General features: G+C 38.0%; 1 protein-coding gene across 5 annotated transcripts in view; it reads left to right on the top strand.

The window, feature by feature from the left end:
• MYOM1 (myomesin 1) overlaps window positions 1-15,541 on the top strand; it is a 159,477-nt gene that overhangs the window by 6,554 nt on the left and 137,382 nt on the right. For 4 of the 5 annotated variants that reach the window (XM_059409282.1, XM_059409286.1, XM_059409287.1 and 1 more), the window contains exons 3-5: window positions 1,802-2,091; window positions 2,568-2,674; window positions 2,955-3,048. The gene's annotated coding sequence lies outside the window, so the exon portion shown is untranslated. Of the gene's footprint in view, window positions 1-1,801; window positions 2,092-2,567; window positions 2,675-2,954; window positions 3,049-8,694; window positions 8,862-15,541 lie in introns of all 5 variants that reach the window. The other variant, XM_059409283.1, reaches the window with a different exon arrangement.

Consider the following 15,541-nt stretch of genomic DNA (forward strand, 5'->3'; position numbering starts at 1 on the left):
CTGCTCTGGATTCTAGACTTACGATATAGTCACTTAACATCTCCACAAGGAGGTTTACTGGGCATCTAAAATTTCAGACTCCCAAATTGATCTTCTAACCTTACCTGTAAAACCTGCTCTTCCTGACATTTTCTCCATCTAGGTTAATGGCAATTTCATCCTTTAAGTTGCTCAGGCCAAAAATATTTTACTCATCTTTGTCACTTCTTTTTCTTTTCTGACTCTCATCCAATCTTTTAATCAAACCATCTCCAGGGTCTAGAACAGCAGTTAGCCAAACCTATTGGTTAAGTCCTTCAAAACATGTCAATCTGACTATGTCCCACCACCCCTACAGCTACTATCCTAGTATAGGTATCAGGCCTGGATTTTGCAGTAGCCTTCTAACTGGTCTCCTTACTTCCATGTCCCCCTAAATTCTAGTCTCCACAGCCATAGACTCATCCTTCTAAAATAGAGATTAGATCATATCATTGTTCTGCTCAACACCGTCCAGTGGTGTCTCAACTCAGTGAAAGCCAAATGCCTCTAAGCCCGTAAAACATCAGACTGAATGAACTTTCACTAATTGCTCAGCCATATTGATCAGGCTATTTCTTGAAGGAGGTATTTTTCCTTTTCAACATCTTTGTGTTTGCTGTTCCTTTTGATTTCAGTGGTCTTCTAATGTTTTCATTGCTTTCTTCCTTAGCTCTCTTGAGTCTTCACTTGCCACCATCTCAGTAATGCCATCTCTGGTCATTTAAGATTTCATCATTCTTTTTCCACCTACAGCATTCTCTTCTCTTGCTTTACTTTACTTTACTTTTCTACTGCATTTATTATCTCTGACATAAAACATACTTTTTTTTTTGTTTAGTGCTTATTTTGCATACTAAATTCTATGAAGACAAAATTTAGGGGATTGTTTTGTTTACTGGAGTATCCCAAAGCCCAGAACAGTAAGTAGCACATTACAGGCACTCACTAAGTAAAAATACATATTGGGGGTGCCTGAGTGGCTCAGATTGTTAAGCATATGCCTTCGGCTCAGGTCATGATCTTCAGGTCCTGGGATCCAGCCCCATGTCGGGCTCCCAGCTCAGCGAGGAGCCTGTTTCTCACTCCCCCTCTGCCTCCCCACTACTTGTACTCTCTGTCTCTCTCAAATGAATAAATAAAAAAAAATCTTTTAAAAAATCCCCAAAACATTAAAAAATACACATTGAGTGAATGAAGAACTGGAAGGTAGAATGTGAAGGGAAAATGGCAAAAATATGAGGCCTAAGAGGTAAGCAGAGACCATGTCCTGAATGACCTCTAAGCCATGTTTCTGAAGGGTTAGTGGGATACCACTGATCTGCCTTACTTATGGGATTAATATGATCAGATTTGTATTTTTTAAAATCGCTCTGATAATAGTATAGAGGATTATTAATAGAAGGTAGGCCTCAGAGAAGAAGGAATCAGGATTTCTGACAGATGGTAATGCCAGCCACTGAGATAAGGAACATGGGGAAGAAATAACTTGTAAGGTAGTTATGGTGATGTTAGGAAATGACCATTATAGTTTTGGACATTTTGAGGTAGTGGGTTAGAAGATGGTACTGAGGCTTTCACCAAAATGTAGCACAAAGAGACAAAAAAGTAAAAATATAAAAGAGCTGTCAAAAGTTATGGAGGATGTATTGAGATAGTCCATTGTATTTAATAGGAAATCCAGAGCAAGATAAAAATGATGGAAAATGATCTTAAAAGAGATAATGATTGAGAGTTTTCCAGAATTGAAAGAGAGTCAAAAATCTTTATAATCTTTATTCAGGTTGAAAGTGCACTCCACATTCGAACAGAAAAAATAGATCTGTACCAAGTCATGTCCCAGTGAAACTTCAGAACATCAAGAGTAAAAAGAGAACAGTACAAACCTGAAGACAGAGAAGAGACTGCCTACAACAGAAACAACAGTTGAGCCACATGCTTCGTCCAGCAACAATACATGCTGCAGGAGGGTCACTGATCCCTTCAAAGTGCTGAGAAGCCCCACCTGCTCCTCACACCATGTATGTGTGGAATCCGTGCACAGAACACTGACAGCTCTCTCCAAAGAATTCGGTATGCTGGTCTCTCTAGAATCTTTCAGGTCTAGAGATTGGTCTCCTCTTCTCTTCTAATTCTTGAGGCAGAACATCATCTTAAGGGGTCGCAAAATCGATTTCATAATTGTAGCATATCCTGAATAGGTATTCTGACAACTAATATTTGCAACCTTTGGGACATCTTCCAAAATTCTGGGATGACAGGAACTTCATATTTAACATCCTATTACACTGAAAAACATTAAATCACTTTGGATTGTTCTCTGCTTTTTCATGTGTGTTTGCTTGCTTTCCAACTAGCTTGAAAAACATACCCTCTATTAGTTTTACACTTGGTAAGTAGAAGTTTTTCAATGTAACTTTTCACAATAATAATCAATTAATGGATTATTTGTTGGGTACTTCCGATAAGTCAGGCACTTGAAGTATCTTCTTAACATTACCTTTCAGTCGTTGCTGTGAAAGATGATGACTGTCACCTCTGTTTTGCAGATGAGGAACTTAAAGCTTAGAGAGATTAGTAACCTGCCCAAGGGGAAGAGAAGAAGCAGGAATCTAATTTGTGTCCTGAACTTTTTGCCTCTATGCTATATTGATTGGTAAATCATGCTAATTATTGATAAAATTGGGGGTGCCAGGGTGTCTCAGTCAATTGAGTGGCTGCCTTCAACTTGGGTCATGATCCCTGTGTCTGGGATTGAGCCCTGCATTGGGCTTCTTCCTCTCCCTCTGCCTGCCACTCTGCCAACTTGTGCTCTCTCTCTATCTCTCTGTCAAATAAATAAATAAAATTTAAAAAAATTATAAAAATGATCATATTAATAATTTGGAGTGGGGATATTTGCCCGAAATGTTGACTTTTTTTTTTGTTTTTCCCAGGAAAAGAAACTCTATGGTCTCTTGCACACTTTCCAGCAAGAATTAATGCACTGAAATCAGTGCCTTGGGGCAGTATCTGTTTTGCCAGCCACCTGTAAGTATATTACAACTTTTGATTCTGAGTTCTTCTTTCTCCTGGAGAAAGAAGTTTCTGTTTTGTATGGATTGTCAACATTTAACACCGAATACCTCCTTTTGCATAGATTCTGTTTTCCTTAGATTCTGTTTTGTATAGACTGTCAATATTTAATAATGAATACCTCCTTTTGCATCATCCTGTGGAGTGCTGATTCCATAAGGTATTAGCTCACTGGTCTGACAGCACTACCCAGTAATCCTTGAAAGACCAAAAAACCAGAAGTTAAATTTGAAGGGACTTTTCCAAGATAATTTCTTGCTTCAGGAAGATGAAAGAGGAAGGTGATAAATGATAGATGAAAGAAGAAGATGATAGGAAGGTACATATACTTCCCAAGGGTGCCACCTTCTGTTTTTATTTCCATGACCTTGCACAGTGCCAGTCATGTCATGCGTGTGCAGTGCAACCTAAGTTAAAATGGTAAGCCTTATTCAAGAACTTTGAGGCCAAGGTGTTAGAAAACAATAAAGGAGACTTAGGAAGAGGGTGAGCGATGAAAGTAGTCCGGTATTAAAACGCAAGCAGATGTATGTTATCAGACTTCTGTATGGTCGCTAGGTCCAGAATGAAAATTTTCTTGGTACAGAATGTAGTTGTTGTGGCTGGATTAACCACAGATAGGTTAGAGCTTGTTTGGATATATAAGCCCGATAAAAATTACTGCTCAAGATGGGAGAACAATGAATAAAATCTTGTATGTTAGTCTGTTAATTCATGTAGTAATTTTGTCTATTTAAACTCTTTTCATATAGAGTGCATTAGATGTTTGTTAAAATAATGTGTATAACAGTTACATGAAATAAATTTCATGTAAGTATACAACAATAACTGTGTGTGTGTGTGTACTAACATTAGCACCCTTGCCTGATGTGATGTGCTTTACATGACTTTAAAACATTACAAATATCACAAGGGAACAAAATTCCAGACCTCTAAAGCAGATAGTATTAGGTTTAAAAACAGAAAAATTGGCCAAGGAATGAAAAATGTTAATAGAAATAGATTGGAAACTGTAGGGTTCAGCATATGACTTCTCAAGTGTAATAAACAATAGTGACAGAAATAGCTATTTATAAAAGGTGGTTGAGAAAGAGAATATTAAAACTGAGAAAAATAAACTTGATTTAAGCCCTCATAGCATAAACAACAATAAATAGCAGGTGAGTTCCAGTCAAGGATAAAGCATAATAAGTTGAATGAAATAGAATTGTGTAAGTGTCTTAATTGGAGAGAAGAGTATTTGTTTTGAAAAATGGTTTAGGGGCTCAAAACCACAATGAGATACCACCTCACACCAGTCAGAATGGCTAAAATTAACAAGTCAGGAAACGACAGATGCTGGCAAGGATGTGGAGAGAGGGGAACCCTCCTACACTTGCTGGGAATGCAAGCTGGTACAGCCACTCTGGAAAACAGCATGGAGGCTCCTCAAAAAGTTGAAAATAGAGCTACCCTATGACCCAGCAATTGCACTACTGGCTATTTACCCTAAAAATACGAATGTAGTGATCCAAAAGGGCAGGTGCACCCGAATGTTTACAGTAGCAGTGTCCACAATAGCCAAACTATGGAAAGAACCTAGATGTCCATCAACAGATGAATGGATAAAGAAGATATGGTATATATATACAATGGAATACTATGCAGCTATCAAAAGATAGGAAATCTTGCCATTTGCGATGACGTGGATGGAACTAGAGGGTATTATGCTTAGTGAAATAAGTCAATCAGAGAAAGACAATTATCATATGATCTCCCTGATATGAGGAAGTTGAGAGGCAATGTGGGGGGTTTGGGGGGTAGGAAAAGAATAAATGAAACAAGATGGGATCAGGAAGGAGACAAACCAGAAGAGACTCTTAATCTCACAAAACAAACAGCGTTGCTGGGGGGAGGGGACTAGGGAAAGGGTGGTTGGGTTATGAACATTGGGGAAGGTATGTGCTATGAATTGTGTAAACCTGGTGATTCACAGACCTATACCCCTGAGGCTAATAATACATTATATGTTAATAAAAAAATAAAAAATTATATTAAAAAATGGTTTAGGGGCATCTGGGTGGCTCAAGTGGTTAAGCATTTGACTCTTGATCTCAGCTCAGGTCTTGATCTTGGGGTCATGAGTTTGAATCCCATACTGGGCTCCCCACTGAGCATGGAGCGTACTTAAAAAAAAGAGTTTAAAATATTATTGGTATATAGTAAACCACACATATTCAAAATGTATAAATATCATTAGTTTTGACATGTGTACGCTTGTGAAATCTTCACCACACTCAAGCTCTTGAACATATCCATCACCTCCAAACTTTCTTCATGCCCATTTGTAAAGCTTCATTCCTGACTCCACTTCTTACCTTACTCCACATTCAGGCAGTCACTCTCTGCTCCCTGTCACTATAATTTGGGCAAATAAAAGTTTTTGACCAGTGAAAGTATTACTGATTATAAGATTGATGGTTCTACTTTTATAAAAGTCAAAATGTAATGAAAACAAGGAAAGAATTGAAATGGAAATGTTTTATCATAAATATGACAGATAAAAGCTTAATATCCATAGTATTTCAAAAATTTATTAAAAAGGATGTTTTATTTTGACTTGTTTGATAGCAAGAAGAGACACAGGCCAGTCAGCTCAAGAAAAAGGATGCCTATGTTAGGGATATACATGAACTGCATCTAAACTGGAGAACTGCCAGAAAGAGAGGTAGCTTCAGGTATTTGACTCTGGTTTTCCTTTCATGGGCCAAATGATTGTTCTTGGGTTAGGTCTCTACTTCTTTAAGCACATCTACTTAGTTTTTTCTCTACCAACTATCTTTCTCTGCTAGCCCTAGTTTCTAGTCCCTCATCATTTCAATTTATAGCTCCTCTGACTCCAGTATACACAAGGCAGCTCTTTGTTCAGCCTTTTTCACTTTTGCTCCTCCTGTTAAGTGCATCAACACTCAACATTTCCGAATTCAAATTCTTAAGAGAGGAATGTGATTGTCTTAGCTCACCATTTTGGACCAGGCCATACACAGCAAGTTGCTGGCCAGGATATTCATCAGTTACTTCTAGGTCTGAAATGACCCTTCACTGTGGGTCAGAGAGCAGGAATCACATGGTGCAAAACATTAGCATGTACTATAAACAGGACAGGCACTGAGTGCTTACCTGTCCAGTAAAGAGGATAGTCCTTGAGAGCCAGATGGAGGTGGATTCAAATCCCAGCTCCACTATTTATTAGCTATGTGACTTTGGATAACTTGCTTAACCTGTCTGAACCTTAGTTTTCTCATTTATAACTTGGGGATAATAACTGCCTTGTATAATTTTGTGAAAAAATGCATGTAAAGCATGGTATAGTAACACATAGTAGGTCTCAATTAATGGTAGCTATTTTATTTTGTTTATTATTATATTAACAGATTGATAGTGCTCTCAAGAAAAATAATCATCTCCATGGCAAAGGTCAAAAGAGCTCACATATAGACAAAAACCAAATAGTTAGCTGACATTGAAAAAAATGTCGGTTTTACAACTTTTTAGTGAACTTAAAAATAGCTCTGAGATAGATATATTTCACTTCTGTTAAACTTGCTAATAAATTAAAATTATACATTGCAATATTGCTGTGGCAATAAAGAAAGAGTACATTCATATTTGGTAGATGACATTGTAGATCAACCTCATTATTCCAAATAGCAATGTCATAAAATGTACACTTTAATTCATAGATCCTTTTTGGGGAAGTATTTCCCAAGGAGGTAATTGAAAACAAAAACCTATATTTGTGCAAAATATTTATAGCTCTCTTTTTAATTCAAACACTTTCATCTTTTTAGAATGGAAAGAGACATAAGAGATTATTTTTCCTTTGGGCTGCACATTAGAGTCACTTAGGAGCTTTTAGAAATATTCATGTCCCATGCCCAGAGATTTTGAGGTAATTGTCCTGATATATGGCCTGAGCTTGAGTGCAATTTAGAAACTCCTTAGCTATTCTAATGTGCAGCAAGGAAGGAGAACCACTCTTCCAGTCCCACACATTAGGGAAACTGTGAAAAAAACAGAGCCAGGGAGGTTAAAAAGTTCCCTGAAAGGAGCACACATAGATGTAATAAAAGAGCTAGGTTGAAAATGGAGATGTTTGTTTCTAATTCCTAACCTTCTAGTCTTTTAGTCTTTTTTCTTTTTTTCTTTTTTAGATTTTGTTTATTTAAGAGAGAGAGAGAGAGAGCATGAGCAGTGGGGCCGGGGCAGAGGGAGAGGGACAAGCAGACTCCCCACTGAGTGGGGAGGCCAGTGCAGGGCTCAGTCTTAGGACTTGGAGATCATGACCTGAGCCAAAGGCGGACACTTAACCAATTGAGCCACCAAGCACCCCTGACTTCTGGTCTTGATGAATAACTGGAAATGCCCATGTGTCCAATATTTAGAGACTAGGTAACAAATTATTATGCAAAAGTACAGTGCATTCATTAATTGTTATTGGCTATCTGTGGACAAGGTAGAACATAGTATGTACACACTGATGAGAACCAGGTGTGATAGTGGTGTATCTATTGCTATCCTCACCAAGAGAGTCCCAGCTGAACTGTTGAGTTCTTCCTTGGGAGGAGAGAAGCATGGTTCTCCCTTCATGCTCTACCTCCTGCCCAAGGTGGCCAAGTTCCCTGAGTGCCCATCTCTGTTATGGGGAGTGGGGTTATTGATGTCCAGTACTGCTGAACTGTGGGATGTCCATACTGAACAACAGGGAATCAGAAGTTATGTTTTAAAATTGTGACATATACATAACACAAAATTTACCATCTTAACCATTTTTAAGTCACACAGTTCAGTGGCATTAAGTATATTAACATTGTTGTACAGTTATCACCATCATCCATCTCCAGAATTTTTCATCTTCCTCAGTTGAAACTTTCTGTCCATTAAACAGTAGCTCCCCATTTCCCCCACTCCACTGCCCCAGCCTCTGGCAACTACCATTCTACTTTCTGCCTCTATGAATATGACCTAAACACCTTCTATAAATAGAATCACACATGTGTCCTTGGGTTTGTTTTGTTTTCTTTTCTTTTGAGAGAGAGAGCGAGAGAGAGAGAGCACATGTGTGTGCATGTGCATGAGAGGAGAAGGCAGAGAGAGAAAGAGAATCTCAAGTAGGCTTCACGCCCAGTGAGGAGCCTGACACAGGGCTCCATCTCATGACCCTGAGATTGTGACTTGAGCCGAAACCAGGAGTCAGACATTTAACCAACTGAGCCACCCAGGTGCCTTCAACACGTGTTCTTTGTGATTGGCTTATTTCGCTGAGCTTAATGCCTTCAAAGATAAGTGTCAATTTTTAAGGATATATATTCTTTGTCTTTCTCTCTACTCCTTTTTTCTTTCTTCCAAAGGTCACTTTCCTTCTGGATTGAGGTCTCCGCATCCCTCCTATTGGTCCTTGCTTTCCTGCACAAGTGGCTACTATGCTTTTTGCCTCATCTTTTCTAGGCTCCATATTATCTAGTGAGCAGAATTTGGAAAAGCTTGCTCAGTCAGCTTGTACCTGAAATTTGCTAAGTCTGAAGGTTTGTTTTGTTTTTGTATCTTTGTTTCTGTTTTCAGTGTGGACTCAGGAAGAAAGGGGAGGGGACTCTCAGAATATGAAAGAGAGAAGGAAACAAAGAACATAACCAAATTAGTACTTGAAGATACATGCCTGCCTCAGTTGTAAAACTAATTAAGAAGAATTGAAGAAGTTACAGAATTGTATCACAAGTGGATTGTTTTAGGTGTGAGCAAGTATTGCATACTGGTTAAATGTGTGAACTCTGGATTTGGGTTATCTGAATTTGAATCTTCACTCTTTTTCCTCAGTTTTATTGAGATATAATTGACATACAGCAATGTAGAAGTTTAAAGTATACGAAAAGTCCATTAGAAGGTGCCTGGGTGGCTCAGTAGGTTAAGCATCTACCTTCAGCTGAGATTATGATCCCGGGGTTCTGGGGTCTAGTCCTGCATGGGGCTCTCTGCTCAGTGGGGAGCCTGCTTCTCCCTCTCCCTCTGCTGCTGCTTTCTCTCTGTCAAATAAATAAAATCTTTTTTAAAAAGTTCATTGGAGGGGCGCCTGGGTGGCTCAGTGGGTTAAGGCCTCTGCATTCAGCTCAGGTTGTGATCCCAGGGTCCTGGGATTGAGCCCCACATTAGGCTCTCTGCTTAGTGGGAAGCCTGCTTCCTCCTCTCTTCCTATTTGTGATCTCTCTCTCTGTCAAATAAATAAATAAAATCTTTTAAAAAAATTAAAAGTTCATTGGCATGAACTGGGTATTTGAAGTATAGTGGCTTTTCATTGGCTGAGTTATGACAATTTCGAATTGACTGGGCTGTTGCAGGGGGAAGAGAAAAACCTTCCTTCCTCCTGATGAAATAGTAAAGTAGAAGCTAAGGCTTGCAGGGTGCATCTCTTCTGGGGGATCTGCAATTGACCTCAGCTGGAATGGCATGAGAACTCTCCCCCCAACCCCTGTGGCCTTCTGACTCCATTCTAAATGAGGTTTCCTTTTATTAATTTTTCTGTGTTTATTCACATTGTTGTGCAAATATCACCACTATCGATCTTCAGAATTTTTGCATCTTCCCGTATTGAAATTCTACCCATTGAATATTAACTCCTTATTCCCTCTCCCCCCAGCCCCTGGTAACCACCATTCTACTTTCTGTCCCTGTAAATTTGACTACGCTAGGTACCTCATGCAGTATTTGTCCTTTTGTGTCTGATTTCACTTACCATAACATTTTTAAGGCTCACCCATGATGTAGCATGTATCAGGACTTCATTCCTTTTTAATACTGAATAATACCCCATTGTATATGTTCACAGTTCTTGACACTAATTATAAAAAAAAAGAAAAGAAAAAACCCACACTATTTGGGAGTTAGTATTGACATTGGCTGAGTATCACTCTAGACATCTATTTGTGAGTAGACAGACAGAAAACTAGGTGGATATAAGTAATGTTAGAAAATGGGCTTTGGGGGGGGGTGCCTGGGTGCCTCAGTCAGTTAAGCAACCAACCTGTGATTTCAGCTTGGGTTATGATCTCATGCATTGTGAGACTGAGCATGCATCAGGCTCTGTGTTCGGCAGGGAGTCTGCTTGAGATTCTCTCCCTCTGCCCCCTACCCATTCTCTTTCTCTCTCTCAAATAAATAATCCTTAAAAAAAAAAAAAAAAAAAAAAAAAAAAAAAAAAGGAAGAAGGAAAGAAAGAAAGAAAGAAAAGAAAGAAAGAGGCCGAGGAAGAAAGAAAAAAAGAAAATAAATGGGCTTTGGGGTCTTGCTTTCTAATACTAATCTAAAGTTCCCTTGACTGGACGATAGGCACAGGTAGGCTTCTGGGCTTAGAGACTTAGCCACTCCTAGAACCCAGCTCCTAAGCAATTCCCCTGCCCTCAGCCAATCAATGGTTAGTTGGCCACCATAACTCTGCTTTTATGTGCTTCCACCTCTAAGTAGTTCTTTAGTCCTGAGGATTTTTTCTGTACCACATTTCCTACTTTTCTTTATTTGACAATTATTTATTCATGCCTGTCTTGTGCCAAGAGCTATGCTAGGTACTGGGAGTACTTAGACAAAAGATTCCTCTCCTGCCCTCCAGTAATTCACAGTACAAGAGACAGAAAAGCAAACACAAGCATTAAATATAGTTTTATAGACTTCCTATCCTAGTGGAATTAAGAAAGTCTTCCAGAAGAGATGGCCTTAGGATAAGAAGGCTTAAAGGAATGAGAATTAAGGAAGTGAAGTAATGTACATGTGCTGGACAGGGACAGGGAGAGCAGAGAAAACAGCAGGTATGAGGGAACTGGAGTAGATACCTGGAGTTTATGGAGGCACAAGCAATTACCTGTTTTTGGAATTTCACAAGGCAAGAAGGGAAGTGGCAGGGAGTAGAGCTGGAGAACCGTGGAGGGTAAAGTAGCAAATATTACCTTATGTCATGATGCCATGATTATTTTTAAGTAACCACCCACCTTTGTCTACCCAACTGCACAGTGTCTACTTTAGGGACATGAGTTAGTCACTCCTGGACCCTGAGGCATGGCATAGTGCCTGACATAGTAGGTTTTCAGTACATGCTCTTTTTCCATATATTGGTGCATGTTTTGTAATTGTTAACTACTACCAGCAGCTTTAAAAAAAAATCTCTTGATTTCAGTTGGAATTTAGTTTTTGCTTCATTTGCATTGCATTTCTAAAGAAGATTTCTTTGTTTATTCTCTCATATATAGACTAGTGATTTGCTACTATTTCCTCTACTATAAAAGGAAAATTACTAAGTGGCTAATATAATTTATATATTTGTTTTGTTTTGGCTTTTAGGATAAACTACTGTTCGTGAAACTCAGCACTTCACATTTGTAAAAATGTTAATACTCTATTTATTTGTTTTAAATTAAAACAGGTTTTTTTTTTGTTTGTTTGTTTGTTTTAGTAATGTCTACATCCAATGTAGTTCTCAAACTTACAACCCTAAGATCAAGAATCTCATGCTCTCTGCCTGAGCCAGCCAGGCACCCCCAAGAATATTAATACTGTTAAAGTTAATTTGAAGAGAGAATGTATCTACTTTATTTTTAAAAAATATTTTATTTCTTTATTTTAGAGAGAGAGAGAGAGAGAGAGAGCATAAGCAATGAGAGAAGAAGGAAAAGGAGAGAATCTCAAGCAGACTCCATACTGAGTGTGGAGCCTGATGTAGGGCTCGATCTTGTGACCTTGAGATCATGATCTGAGCTGAAACCAAGAGTTGGATGCTTAACTGACTGAGCCATCCAGGCGCCCCTGTATCTACTTGAAAATTACTTAAAAAAAAAGATATGATTCTGAAAGCAAGTATTTAATTTCCAGATTTTACAGTTAAATGCTTTTTTGCTTATTTATTTGTTTTTAGGTTTTTTAAAATTATGTTATGTTAGTCACGATACTGTACATCATTAGTGTTCCAAAATTCATTGTTCATGTATAAGGTGATGGGTATTAAGGAGGGCACACATTGCATGGAGCACTGGCTGTTAAACATTATGCATTAAATGCTTTTTAAAACTATTTTCTGTTAGATGGTTTCCTGGGAAATTTGAAATTAATAGTTGGTTAGCATTCCATTAAGTTTTGAGCATAATCACACATCTGTAAGGGCATTCTGATTAAATCAGAGTGATTGACACAATGATTGTTCATCTATAAGGGAATCATGATTGAATCACAATAATTGATTTTTATGAATCCAGCTAAATTTTTCTTTTTTAATTTTAGTTTAATTATGCAGTATACCACCGTAGGTGTGTGATCTGCAGAGCTGTATTTTAGATAAGCATGTTGTTAAAAAAGGCTGAATCCAGATCATGCTATTGCAGAAAGATCACTTAATTTACTAAGCTGGGTCTAGCTTATGCTTTTTTGTCAAATCTTATTACATATTTGTTTGAAATAAACTGTTTGACTTTCACTGGGACCCTGAGTGTCAGTGAATAAATGATACTATTTTAGTTTTTCCACAAGTGTGTGTGCACTTCTCTAATGTTGTATTCTTAACACAGATCAAAAGTTCAGTAAATATTTTATTGATTTAATGATTATCTTTTAAACAGGAAGCAAAACTGAAATTCTTTAGTAACAGTTCTTACTTCTAATGGACATTGGCACATAATCTCTCTATATACACATACAGACACACACTTAAATTGTTGAAAGGCAATATAGTATGATATATAGGGGACTATGTCCTGAGTTGAACAAAACTGAGTTTAAATCCTCTGTCACATTTAAATCTTCTGTCACATACAGTTGTGTGATATTAAGAATATCAGCCTCTCTAAGTCTCGACTTCATAATCCATAAAATGTTTTTATGTGTAGTTGTTCAAATAAGGTATTATAAAACAGTTAGTATTAATTTCTGAAATATAGCAAGTAGTTATTAAATATTAGCTGGTATTATGATTTATATCACTTATTTTTGTTTTCTTTTCTTCTCTTCTGCTTTGAGAAGATTTGAAACAACTTACCATGTCCTATATAGAAACAGCTCAGTGGGAACCATTACAATGCGTGGTAGATAAAACTCATAAGCACTACCATTCTATATTAGATGTTTAGAGAACAAGTGGATGCTTGGGGAACATGAAGCTTTGAAAACTCTCAAATGGATTCCAAATAGCTAAAATGTCCATATCCACACTCATAGAAGGTATATGTAGATGAAGAAATGCCAAGTTGAATATTACCAGGAAACAGCATCAAACTAAGTGGAGTATATTCTTTTGCAAAGTTTGCATAGCTCAGAAGCTGCTGTTTGTTATGAATGGAGACTTCAGTTGTGCTTAAAGGCCATTTCAAAATATCTAGGTTCTTTGTAAATGAAGTGTCACCAAAAAAAGTGCATGGGATTCAGTGTTCAAATATGGACTGAATGAATTGCACTTGTAATTTACTAGCTGTGTGATCTTTGGCAAATGACTTTGCCTTTTGAAGCCTTGATTTCTTTGGCTGTTTAATGACGCTAATAATACCTGGCTTGCAGGGCACCATGAGAATTGAGTGAGGTAAGTAAAAGGTATGTATAAAGTACATATAAAGGTGTGTATGAAGTGCTCATCACAGTGTCTCCATGTTAACTGTAGTTATCAAGTAGACTGTAGTTAACTGTAGTTATAAAGTAGACTGTGATATTGGGTGTGTTCAGTATTTTGACAGATACAAGTGATCTGTATTCAATTGAGGTAATATTGCTGGAATATCATGTCAGAACATAAGCAACCAGCTCAATATGTATAAACTGAACAATGAGTTTTCAAATTATTTCTGTAATAATAGTTGATGTTCACAGAGTATTATGGGGCAGTCACTGGGTTAAGTGCATTATTGCATTTAATCTCTACAGCATTCCCATACTTTCGATATTATTTTGTGGAGAAGGAAAATGAAGTGTAAGAAGGAGAAATAAATTGCTTGAGGTTGGATGGCAACTAAGTGCCATCCATGGCCAGGAATCTAGCTCTGGTCGGTCTCCAAAATGTAGGCTCTGACCACCAGGTTATACCACCTGTTAATTTGTTACATAGTCTGAAAAGCAAAGAAAGAGAATCTCCTGTTAGACATATTGATCCTACTCTGAACTTAGGAAAGATAAAATGTGTTGCTTCTCAAGGGCTTTAATTAATGAGTAAAGGGATTCAAATACTCAAGCTACAAACTATGACTTTGAAAACTTTCCTGATAATAGAGAAACAGTGACTGTATTGTCAGACCAAAATCACCACCATGTGTAACCCATTTTTTAGCTTGTTTTCTTTTAGTTAGCCTCAAGTTCTTTTTTCACCTTGTGTCTTTTAAATGTACTGTACATGTGTTACGAATAGCACACCCAGAGCCATATCTTGGCATTAAAATTCCATGAAGTCCATTTTGGGAGTCAGATTACTACACCTATTTTTAGTTCTCAACCACAAATTACTTTTTCCATTACACTTGTAAATAGTGATAAAGAGATTGAAACTAGCTCCTACAGCCAAATAAAAATCCTACATTCGGTTTAATCAGGGCAGACCCATTGACTGGCATTAAGGTAATTACATTACTGAGGCAGGCAGCTACCTGTGAGTGCCTCTTTCTTTCTCTCGTTAGGACTCCCCTCCCCATTTGCTGCTATATTTGTCCGCCTCCTTGGCCATAAAAGGCTGGCTATGTGGCTCTGACATTCTACTGCCTGACCACATGCATTATTTTTGAACTGGTCCCCCGGGTCCTGCTTTTAGCCCTGCCTCTTCACTTTTTTTGGGGGGTGGGGGTTTATTCAACCGCTGTGGGTTTTTCATTCTCCTATCCAGCTCCACAGCCACATCAGAGCATTTCCACCACCGCCACTCCTTTGAGCAGGGGTAAGTGTGACACTGAGGTAGAAGAATGCACTTGATATTTGATGTGCTTAACAGCATTGCATGCGTGTGGTTCTATCTTGTGAGTTTAGTGGTTTTCTCAGAAACAGGTCAGAAGAGCAGAGAAATAGCAAAGGGGAGCCCCTGGGAAGGAAGACAAAAGCAGCAGGGTGCCAGTTTTCGCTGGCACAGCTCTCCTCTCACATCCACACTGTTCTTTTTAAGTTAAGCTACTATTCCTGGAACCATAAGGGGATCATGGAACTGTAAGTGTGAGTCCAAGTACTCTTTCCAAGTTATAGTTCTGTTGTTTGGCTGAAATCTGGAATGGATGAGGTGGCAGGATATAATGTGTTTTCTATCTTCCATATGCCTACAATAGTCTCTGATTATAAATCAGACCAAAAGGAGGTAAATTAACTCTGAAGTCCCGAGTTTCTAATTCAGTGATTTTGTTCTGGCAATGCCATGTGGATAGTGTGAGAGTGGATTATGATATTTCTAACTTGGAAATAGTTAAATAATATTTCAGTG

The sequence above is a fragment of the Mustela nigripes genome, chromosome 8, assembly GCF_022355385.1.
Source record: "Mustela nigripes isolate SB6536 chromosome 8, MUSNIG.SB6536, whole genome shotgun sequence".
Classification (NCBI taxonomy): Eukaryota; Metazoa; Chordata; class Mammalia; order Carnivora; family Mustelidae; genus Mustela; species Mustela nigripes.